At 39.3% G+C, this 9,457-nt stretch overlaps 1 pseudogene across 1 annotated transcript; it reads left to right on the top strand.

Moving 5' to 3' along the window:
• Positions 1-400: 400 nt before the first annotated feature.
• LOC308234848 (T-complex protein 1 subunit zeta-like) lies at positions 401-8,531 on the top strand (annotated as a pseudogene). The gene is made up of 3 exons: positions 401-417; positions 1,564-1,594; positions 7,610-8,531. The product of its transcript is annotated as a T-complex protein 1 subunit zeta-like (transcript).
• The last annotated feature ends 926 nt before the right edge of the window (positions 8,532-9,457 follow it).

Genomic DNA, 9,457 nt, shown 5'->3' with positions numbered 1-9,457 from the left:
AGGGCTGTATTTAATATAAACTTGGTAAACGGTTAGCATGACCTGGATTTCAAGTTGATTTTTGGTGTCTTAGTCTATTTGGGCTGCTGTAACAAACTTTCATAGACTGAGTAGCTTATTTTATTTTTAAAAATGTTTTTATTGATTTCAGAGAGGAAGGAAGAGGAAGAGAGAGATAGAAACATCAATGATGAGAGAGAATCATTGATCAGCTGCCTCCTGCACACCCCACACTGGGGATCCAGTCCGCAACCAGGGCATATGGCCTGACTGGGAATCAAACCATGACCTCCTGGTTCATAGGTTGATGTTCAACCACTGAGTCACGCCAGCTGGTCAACTGGGTAGCTTATTAACAACATAAATTTATTTCTCACCATTATGAAGGCTAGAGTCGAAGATGAAGGTGCAGTATGGGTGAGTGGGGATTCTCTTCTGAGTCACAGACTTCTCTTTGTTGTATCCTCAGAAGGTAAAGGGAGGGGCAAGCTAGCTCTCTGGAGCCTCTTCTAGAAGAATATTAATCATATTCATGAGCGCTCCACTCTCCTAACCTCCCAAAAGCCCCCATCTCTAATATAATCACTTTAGGCTACTTGATTAGGGGGACACAGACATTCAGACCACAGCACGTGGGTTTCTCCCCCAATCTCTTAATTGCTTTCCCTAGATGGGTAATACAAATTAGAGTAAACTTCAAAAGTAAGGAAAGGGAGAGATTAAAAATGGAATATAAAAAGGAAGGAAGGAGACCCTGGCCAGTGTGGCTCAGTTGGTGGGAGTCATCCTGTACACCAAAAGGTGGCGGGTTCAATTCTTGGTCTGGGCACATATCCAGGTTGCAGATTCAACCCCTAGACTGGATGCATATGGGAGGCAACTGATTGATTTGTCTCTCTCACATTGATGCTCTCTATCTATCTTCCTCTCTCTTAAAAAAGGAAGGGAGAAGAAAGAAAGACAGGGAGAGAGAGGTAGAAGATGAAGATGAAATGAAGAAAGAAAAGTATAAAAGAAGAAAAAATGGAGAAGAGAGAAGCAGGAGAGGAAAAAGCAGAGGTGAAACATCCATTTAATACCTTGAACTGAGCAAGTTCCCATGAGCCTCAAACTGCATACTGGTGACTCTGCCTCCTTCCTTTGGTAGAAGCATCAAGTCAGGGTTTCACTGTAAATTGTTTTTACTCTTTTATTTCCTAAAACAGTGGTCGGCAAACTCATTAGTCAACAGAGCCAAATATCAATAGTACAACAATTGAAATTTCTTTTGAGAACCGAATTTTTTAAACTTAAACTTCTTCTAACGCCACTTCTTCAAAATAGACTCACCCAGGCCGTGGTATTTTGTGGAAGAGCCACAATCAAGGGGCCAAAGAGCCTCATGTGGCTCGCGAGCCGCAGTTTGTGGACCACTGCCCTAAAAGAAAGCAGTCTATTAGATTAACAAGTAATTCGAGCTTGGGGCCTGTGGAGTCTAATTAAGATCCAGTTTCCAGCAAGAAAGGGGAAAGGTGCTCTGTATCCTGAGCCCATGTGCTCATGCTTGACCTTTTGACCTTTCAGCAATGCTCCTGATGGCATGGACAACTCTCATGTGAGGTTTGCAGAAACAGAATTTAATCTGAAAGGTATATGATGTTTTTTTCCCGACTGCATTTTGTTTATTTAACTTACACACACACACACGTACACAGTGTTTGAATTTAAAGCTTTTCAAGTAATTGAGCAGAGGCCTGTTACATATCATTGTATCTTTCCATAACACAACAACATACCTGCAGTTTCAGGCCAGTGGGGACATCCCGTAGTGATTTCTGTAAAAGGGCCATTCTTCCACATAATCACTGGCTAGGCAGCTTTAGTGCCCCAACTTTTCTTTGTGTTAGCAGCCCTGAATGACAATGTCACTCTTTCTTTCTTACATTTCTGAGGACAGGCAGATAGGGAGTTTATTATTTATTTGCTTAACACAAAGAGGAGCTCATTTCAAAAGCAGACAGTGCAGGGGAGCTGGGCCATACTTTTATATTTGATGAGCTTTATTGAGGATTTGCATACTCAGGAAGGAAAATTGACATTCTATCTGCTCCATGTTATTAGCTCACATGCTATAAACTACCCTCCTTTGTCCAGTTTGAACCCCTGGAATGTTCCTCTTAATTTTTTGTAGTTTTGTCATTCCCATAGAGGTACAACCTTAGCAATGTTACCAAAATGAAATAGTGAGAGATGGATGATATCTTTTGCAAACGACATTGGAAAGGAGAAAAATATTCATGGTTCCATAGCTAATAATCTAACATTTACATAATATTAGGTTATTTGAACATTATGAGAGTATTAATTATTTTATTTTTTGTTAAATACATTGGAATGACATAGGTCAACATGAACATATAGGTTTCAGGTGTGGGTTTCTATGTTACAAGATCTGGGTATTGCACCATGTGCTCATCACCCAAAGTCAAATCTTCTCCTGTCACCATATATTAGGACTTCCCCCCCGCCGCCCCTTCTCTCTGGTAACCACCACGCCGCCATGCCTCTGTTTGTGTTCATGAGTTTCAGTTTTATATCCCACATATGAGTGAAACCATATGGTTCTTAGCTTTTTCTGATTGACTTATTTCACTTAGCATAATGTTCTCAAGGTCCATCCAGGTTGTTGCAAATGGCGCTATTTCATCCCTTCTTATGACTGAGTAGTATTGCATTGTGTTTATGTACCACATCTTCTTTATTCAGTCCTCTGTTGCAGGACACTTTGGTTGTTTCCATGTCTTCCACCATGAGTAATGCTGCAATGAGCATAAGAGTGCATATATTTTTGTGAATACAAATATTTTTTGGGGTATATACACCCAGGAGAGGGATTTCTGGGTAGAATGGTTGCTCTATTTGTAATTTTTTGAGGAATCACCAGACTGCTTTCCATAGTGATTGTACTAGTCTACATTCCCACCAGCAGTGAATTAGGGTTCCCTTTTTCCCACAACCTCTCCAACACTTGTGATTGCTTGTCTTGTTGATAATGCCCACTCCAACAGGTGTGAGGTGGTATCTCATTGTAGTTTTGATTTGCATTTCCCTAATTCCCAGAGAGGTTGAATATCTTTTCATATATCTATTGGCTGTTCGTATGTCTTCTTGAGAGAGGTGTGTTTTCAGGTCCTCTGCGAGTATTATTTAAAAGGAGATAATAAAAGGTTACATGTAGAGTACAGCATTATGTCTCATTTACTTTGTTCCACTCACTGTACCACACATCTTTACACATGATGTCTTCACCTCAAACCCAAGAGGTAAGTATCATTATCCCCATTTTACAGATGAATAACCCGACACACTTAAAGAAGTTAAGCAACTTGTCAAGGTCATTAGCTACTAAGAGGAAGAGAAGGGATTCAAATCCTGGCTGATGAACTCTAAAACAACATTTCTTCTCTGACTAACTCTTGTCCTGAATTGGACTGGGTTCAAATCCTGGTTCAGCCATGCTATATATATCTGTTACTGATATATGACCATGAGCTGGTCACTCAACCTCTGTACTCAGTTTCGTTATCATGAAATGCAAATAATAATAGGAACTTCATCATAGAGCTCTTGTGAGAATTAAGTGAATTTATAAGAAGTTAAGTGCCTAGAACAATGCACTTAACCACACCATGGTAAGCTCCCATCAGTGTAGCTATTAATAAAAATGTTTGTAATTAATAGATATAGTCACCCTTTATTGTATGGTATTTATTATTTTATCTTGGTTCTAACAAATCTATTGTAGATGTGCCTTTTATTAAAAGCCTACTCAAATCTGTTTTGGAAGCAAAATGGGTATAAGTAACAAATGCTTGATTAATTCCATATTTTGCTGTACTTAAGGGCCTGTTGCTCAACTGTTTGCCCTGTCCCCTTTCAGGGGACCTGAACAGGAACTGTTCATGAGGACACCATCTGGTGACCCTGAAATGGTGCCCTCACAGCATTCCATCACCAGGAAGACGGGCAACAGATGATTAGTGAAAATAAAATTTTAGTTGGAAACTATTTGGAAATGATTCTGCTTTCACATATGGGCAAAGCCTGACCGGAACTGGGAAGATCATCCCTTACTGGTTTCTTTTCAAGGTCTTGCAAAAAGCTCTGAAAACCATCCCATGCCATCTGGACTAATTTTTTTTTTTATAATTGTGACTTCTAAAAGTAAACATGGTCAGAGAAAGTATTTGGAATAAAGAAATTAATAAAATTCTTCTAGTTTCATGGAGTTGCCCTAAGTCTCAGTCACTTATTTATTCAGTTTTTTTTTTACTCTCCCAGTCATTGATTCTAAAGCATCCATTATGTACAAAGTGTGCTGGTGTGGGAAATTCAAAGATGAATATCTTATTAATGACTATTTATTGAACCTTTGTTTATTTAGCACACTATGAGGAGCAGAAAACCCTACTCCAAAGGGCTCAAGCAAAATGAGAAAATTATTGTATGTAAATAAAACATCCACTGGTAGATACCAGCCTTCGGCAGAGATTGATCCAAAGCCTCAAGTGATGTCATCAGGGTCTCTTTCTCTCTCTTTCCTTCTCAGTTCTGCTTCTCCCTGCAATGGCTTTAGACTCTGAAGACCTCCAAAATACCCTCTCATAGCTTCAAGACTGTGGCAGGAAGGGCATTTCTCTTTGCCAGTTCCTTCAACAAAGTCTCAGAATTCACTCTTATTTGGTGTGTTTAGCCTGAATCACACCCCCATCTCTGACTGGCTATACCTGGAGCATTTGTCCTTCACTGGAGTATAGAATAAGATTCACCTAAAGGCCATGGATTGTGAGATGGAAAGGATGGTGCCAGAGGAAGAAGAAGGTATTATAACCAGAAAAAGGGAAATGTAGGGAAAAGGAATGAAATGCCCATTATGGTTAGATGGCATAAAAAGCTCTCCCAATCTATTCTCCTCTGATTTTTAGTTGGGCTCACAGGCACACAGATAAAGAAATAAGCTCCAACTTCCCTTGAAGCTAGGCTGGTTATTGGACTAGGTTATAGGATGTAGCTGAAGGCTAGGATGCAGTTTCCAAGTATCTTCCTTAAAAGATAGCAGGTGCTTGCCCCTTGCACTTCTCTTCTTCAGCTCTTCTTTCTATCACACTGCCGTGTTCTGAACCAGAGGCAGATGGCAGTACCCTAGGGCCAGCTAGAAGAAGCCAAGAAATGCCATGGCTAGAATTCAAGTAGAGATTGGTTTGACTTTAAGTCTATTTTTTTTTTTCCATTGAACCATTTTATCAAGGACTTGGACAAAAAGAGTTTTCTCAAATAACAGATGTAATACAAGTGTATAATGTATAGAAAGACATCGGAATGGAGTCTGAGCAAGTTCCCAGCTAAGTATTGACTCTGTGGACTTTATAATTATGGGCCAACAAAGAAAATGTTCTAAGTCTCAGTTTCCTGTATGTAAATAATGATATTGCAAAGATGTAATGACATAACCAATGTAAAGTGATTAGAACAGTTCCTGATACAAAAATTACAGTCATTCTTTACCCTACTTTCCTCCTCTCTCTCCTCCTCCAAGTTAGAATGTGGTAAGTACTAGAAGGAAAGCACTAAATATTTTTTTCTTTTTTTTTATTAAGGTATTATATGTGTACATATCTCACCATTGCCCCCCCCCCATTCCCATACATGCCCTCACCCCCCAATGTTTTGCATCCATTGGTTACTCTTATATGCATGCATATAAGTCCTTCAGTTGATCTCTTATTTCCCCCACCTCTCCCTAACCTTCCCACTGTAATTTGACAGTCTGTTTGATGCTTTACTGCATCTGTATCTATCTTTTTGTTCATCAGTTTATAATGTTTTTCATTATCCCCAAATGAGTGAGATCATGTGGTATTTTTCTTTCATTGACTGGCTTATTTCACATAGCATAATGTTCTCTAATTCCATCCAGGTGCCTACAAATGGTAATAATTCCTTCTTTTAATGGTAGCATAGTATTCCATTGTGTAGATGTACCATAGTTTTCTGATCCAGTCATCTGCTGATGGGCACCTAGGCTGTTTCCAAATAGCACTAAATATTTTAAAAAGTGAAGTTAGTTTGAGCTGAGTCTTAAGAGTAAATGCTATTTTAGTTTTTTGGGATATCCAGGTCCTATCCTTAGAAATTCTGGGGCTGGTCTAGAAATTTGCATGTTAAAAAGTATCTTTGTTGATTCTTCAGATGAACCATGGACCACATTTTGCGAGATAATTGGTTAAGAGCTAGCGTTGAAGAAATAGGTGAAAAGAAGGAAGAAATGAAGGAAACAGAAAGAGGAAAAATACAGGATAAAGGTAAATATTGGAAAAAATCTAATTGCTGACTACAAAATAAGAACTTGATTGACAATGGAGACATTTTATGTTTTTAAATAAAGTTTTTTATCCAACCTTTGATTTAGAAAAGATAATCTGATAATTGTATGTTGAAAGACTTGAAGGAAAAGAACCAAATTAGGCAGTTCATGTGTGTGCTGTTACAAGCCTAGGTAACAGAAAGAACTAATAGAAATTAGAAAATTTAAAAAATGCTGTTTGGGAGATGAATGATGAGGAACTGGGGCCTGGATATGTTGTATTTAAGAGGACATCAGGACACATAGTAGCCAATGAAAAAGCAGATCTACAGTTATTTAAGGAGAAGTCAATAAAATTTTATGTCGCTGAGCCAGCTTTGAGTATTCTTTGCTCCTGGTCTCTTCCCCTTCTGCTGGCTCAGCTTTAGCAGCCATGAAGACCCTGAACCCCAAAGCCAAGGTGGCCTGAGCCCAAACAGGTTGGCAGTCAACATTAGCGTGGCCCGGGGGGCTGTAGGATGTGTTGAGGAGCAAATTGGGGCCCAAGGGCATCATGAATATGCTTTTTTTAGTGCTGGAGACATCAAGCATATTAAAGACTAGAGGCCCGATGCACGAAAATTCATGCAAGAGTAGGTCTTCCTTCCCCTGGCTGCCAGCACCAACTTCCCTCCGGCACCCGGGACCTAGGCAGCTTCCCTCCGGCAGCCCACAAGCACCCGGGACCCAGGCTGGCTTCCCTCTGGCCCGGCTTCATCAGGAAGGACATTCAGTCTAATTAGCATATTACCCTTTTATTATTATAGATAGCCAAGTGCTTCTTCATTAAGTACAAATTTAACACCCAACAGCCTCCTTACTAGCAAACATAGCAACAGTCCAGGATGACATCACTGGGAATGGCAACACCTCCAATTGGAGAACTGCTGAAGCAGATGGATTTTTACATTTATGAAGGTCTTTATCTAAAAATAATAACAAAAGGATTTGAAGCTGCAAAGGAAAAGGCACGTTAGTTTTGTGAACAAATCAAAGAGATGGACAGGGAAATATTCATAGATGTGGCCAGAACATCTCTGCCGAACTTGCTGATGTCTTAACAGAGGCTATATATTGGCCAGTAAAAACAAGATGTCTTAACAGAGGCTGTATATTGGCCACTAAAAACAGAGACTCCATATTGGCCAGTAAAAAATAAGATGAACCTATTAATCTCTTCGTGGTTGAGATCATGGAGATGAAATATAAATCTAAAATTGATACAAGCTCAATAAAAGTCTTGTTTTGGACCATCGGGCATGGCATCCTGATATGAAAAAAAAGAGAAAATACATCTTTACATGCAATGTGTCATTAGAATATGAAAAAAACAGAAGTGAATTCTGGCTTTTTTTGTACAAGAGCACTGAAGAGAGAGTAACTAGTAAAAGCTGAAAGAAAATTCATTGAAGATAGAGTTAAAAAAACAACAACAATAGAACTGAAAAGGAAAGCCTGTGGTGACTCAGATAAAGAATTTGCTGTTATTAATCAAAAGAGAATTGACCCATTTTCCTTAAGTGCTCTTGCAAAAGAAGGCAGAGTAGCTCTGCACAGAGCTAACAGGAGAAATATGGAAATGTTGACTCTTGCTCATGGTGGTGTAGCTTCAAATTTTTTTGATGACCTAAGTCCTGATTGTTTTGGACAAGCAAGACTTGTGTGTGAGTATACATTGGGAGAAGAGAAGTTCACTTTTATTGAGAAATGTAACAATCCTTGCTCCAAGGACCAAATAAGCATGCATTCACTCAAATCAAAGATGCAATAAGAGATGGCTTGAGGACTGGTAAAATGCTATTGATGATGGCTATGTACTTCCAGGTGCAGTGGAAGTGGCAATGGCAGAAGCCTGATTAAATATAAGCCCAGTTTAAAGGGCAGGGCCCAACTTGGAGTTCAAGGATTTGTTGAAGTTCATTTGCTAATTATTCCCAAGGTTCTTGCTCAGAATTCTGGTTTTGATCTTCAGGAAACACTAGTTAAAGTTCAAGCAGAGTATTCAGAAGCACGTCAATGTGCGGTTGTGGACCTGAACACATGTGAGCCAATGGTAGCAGCAGACATAGGCATATGGGATAACAATTGTGTAAAGAAACAGCTTCACTCCTGGTCAATGAGATTATGTGAGGTAGAATGTCTTCCCTAAAAGGTTATCTTGAAGCTTCCCTTGTATTATCAGAATCATGAAGATGCTACAGAGTGATCCTAAGAATACAGCTATGGGATTTTTGTCCAAGCTTCAAATGATTTTCAAAGGAATTTTTCTTTCCCATATGAAGAAAGGAGAGAACATTGGCACATATTCAAATTCCAAAGGCTGAAATTATAATTACAGTATTTTTTAATTGCACTCAGTGTATACACATAAAGCAGGCCATATTCACCCAGTGCATACGATATTATGCTTTAGCTTCTGTGATAAAAAAAAATACATGTTAGAAAAGTATGTTATCTACCTTATTAAATATCCCTTGAAAAATAAAATTTCATGTAATTCTCCAAATTTTGGAACTTAAAAAAAAATCATAACAATAACACCAGCAACAATGACAATAATAATTTGGGCAAAAGTGATTGTGGTTATTTCTATTTAACTCATTCAACCACCTTGGGGTCATATGGTGGTTCAAACTGTCATCACTATTAGTTAGCAAGTAACTGAGCTGCCTTTAAGAACTTGAAGAGCAAAGCAAAGTGGAATGTGTGTAACCCAATCCCATCAGTGGAGCCAACCCACAGAGTACATATAGTTACCTATAGCTGAGGCCACATGCCCAAGCCTGTAACTTAATAATCTTGTCAAAGTAATTGGCCACAGGTGGTCCACACAGCTGGGTGAACAGCTGAGCCTGCTCACTACTTTTGAGGCTGTCTTAACAAGTTGCTTGAAGTTGGGTGTGTATGATCTCTCTGCTAATCTAGGGGTTCTCACCTAGAAGCAATTTTGTCCCTGGGGGAACACTGGGCAGTATCTGGAGATATCTTTTCATTGCCACAATGTACTGCTACTGGCATCTAGAGGGTAGAGACTGGGGATGCTGCTTAAACATCCTACAGAGCTCAGGACAGCTC

This window comes from Plecotus auritus (genome assembly GCF_963455305.1).
Source record: "Plecotus auritus genome assembly, chromosome: 1".
NCBI classification, from domain to species: domain Eukaryota; kingdom Metazoa; phylum Chordata; class Mammalia; order Chiroptera; family Vespertilionidae; genus Plecotus; species Plecotus auritus.
This window is presented reverse-complemented; position numbering and strand designations above follow the sequence as displayed.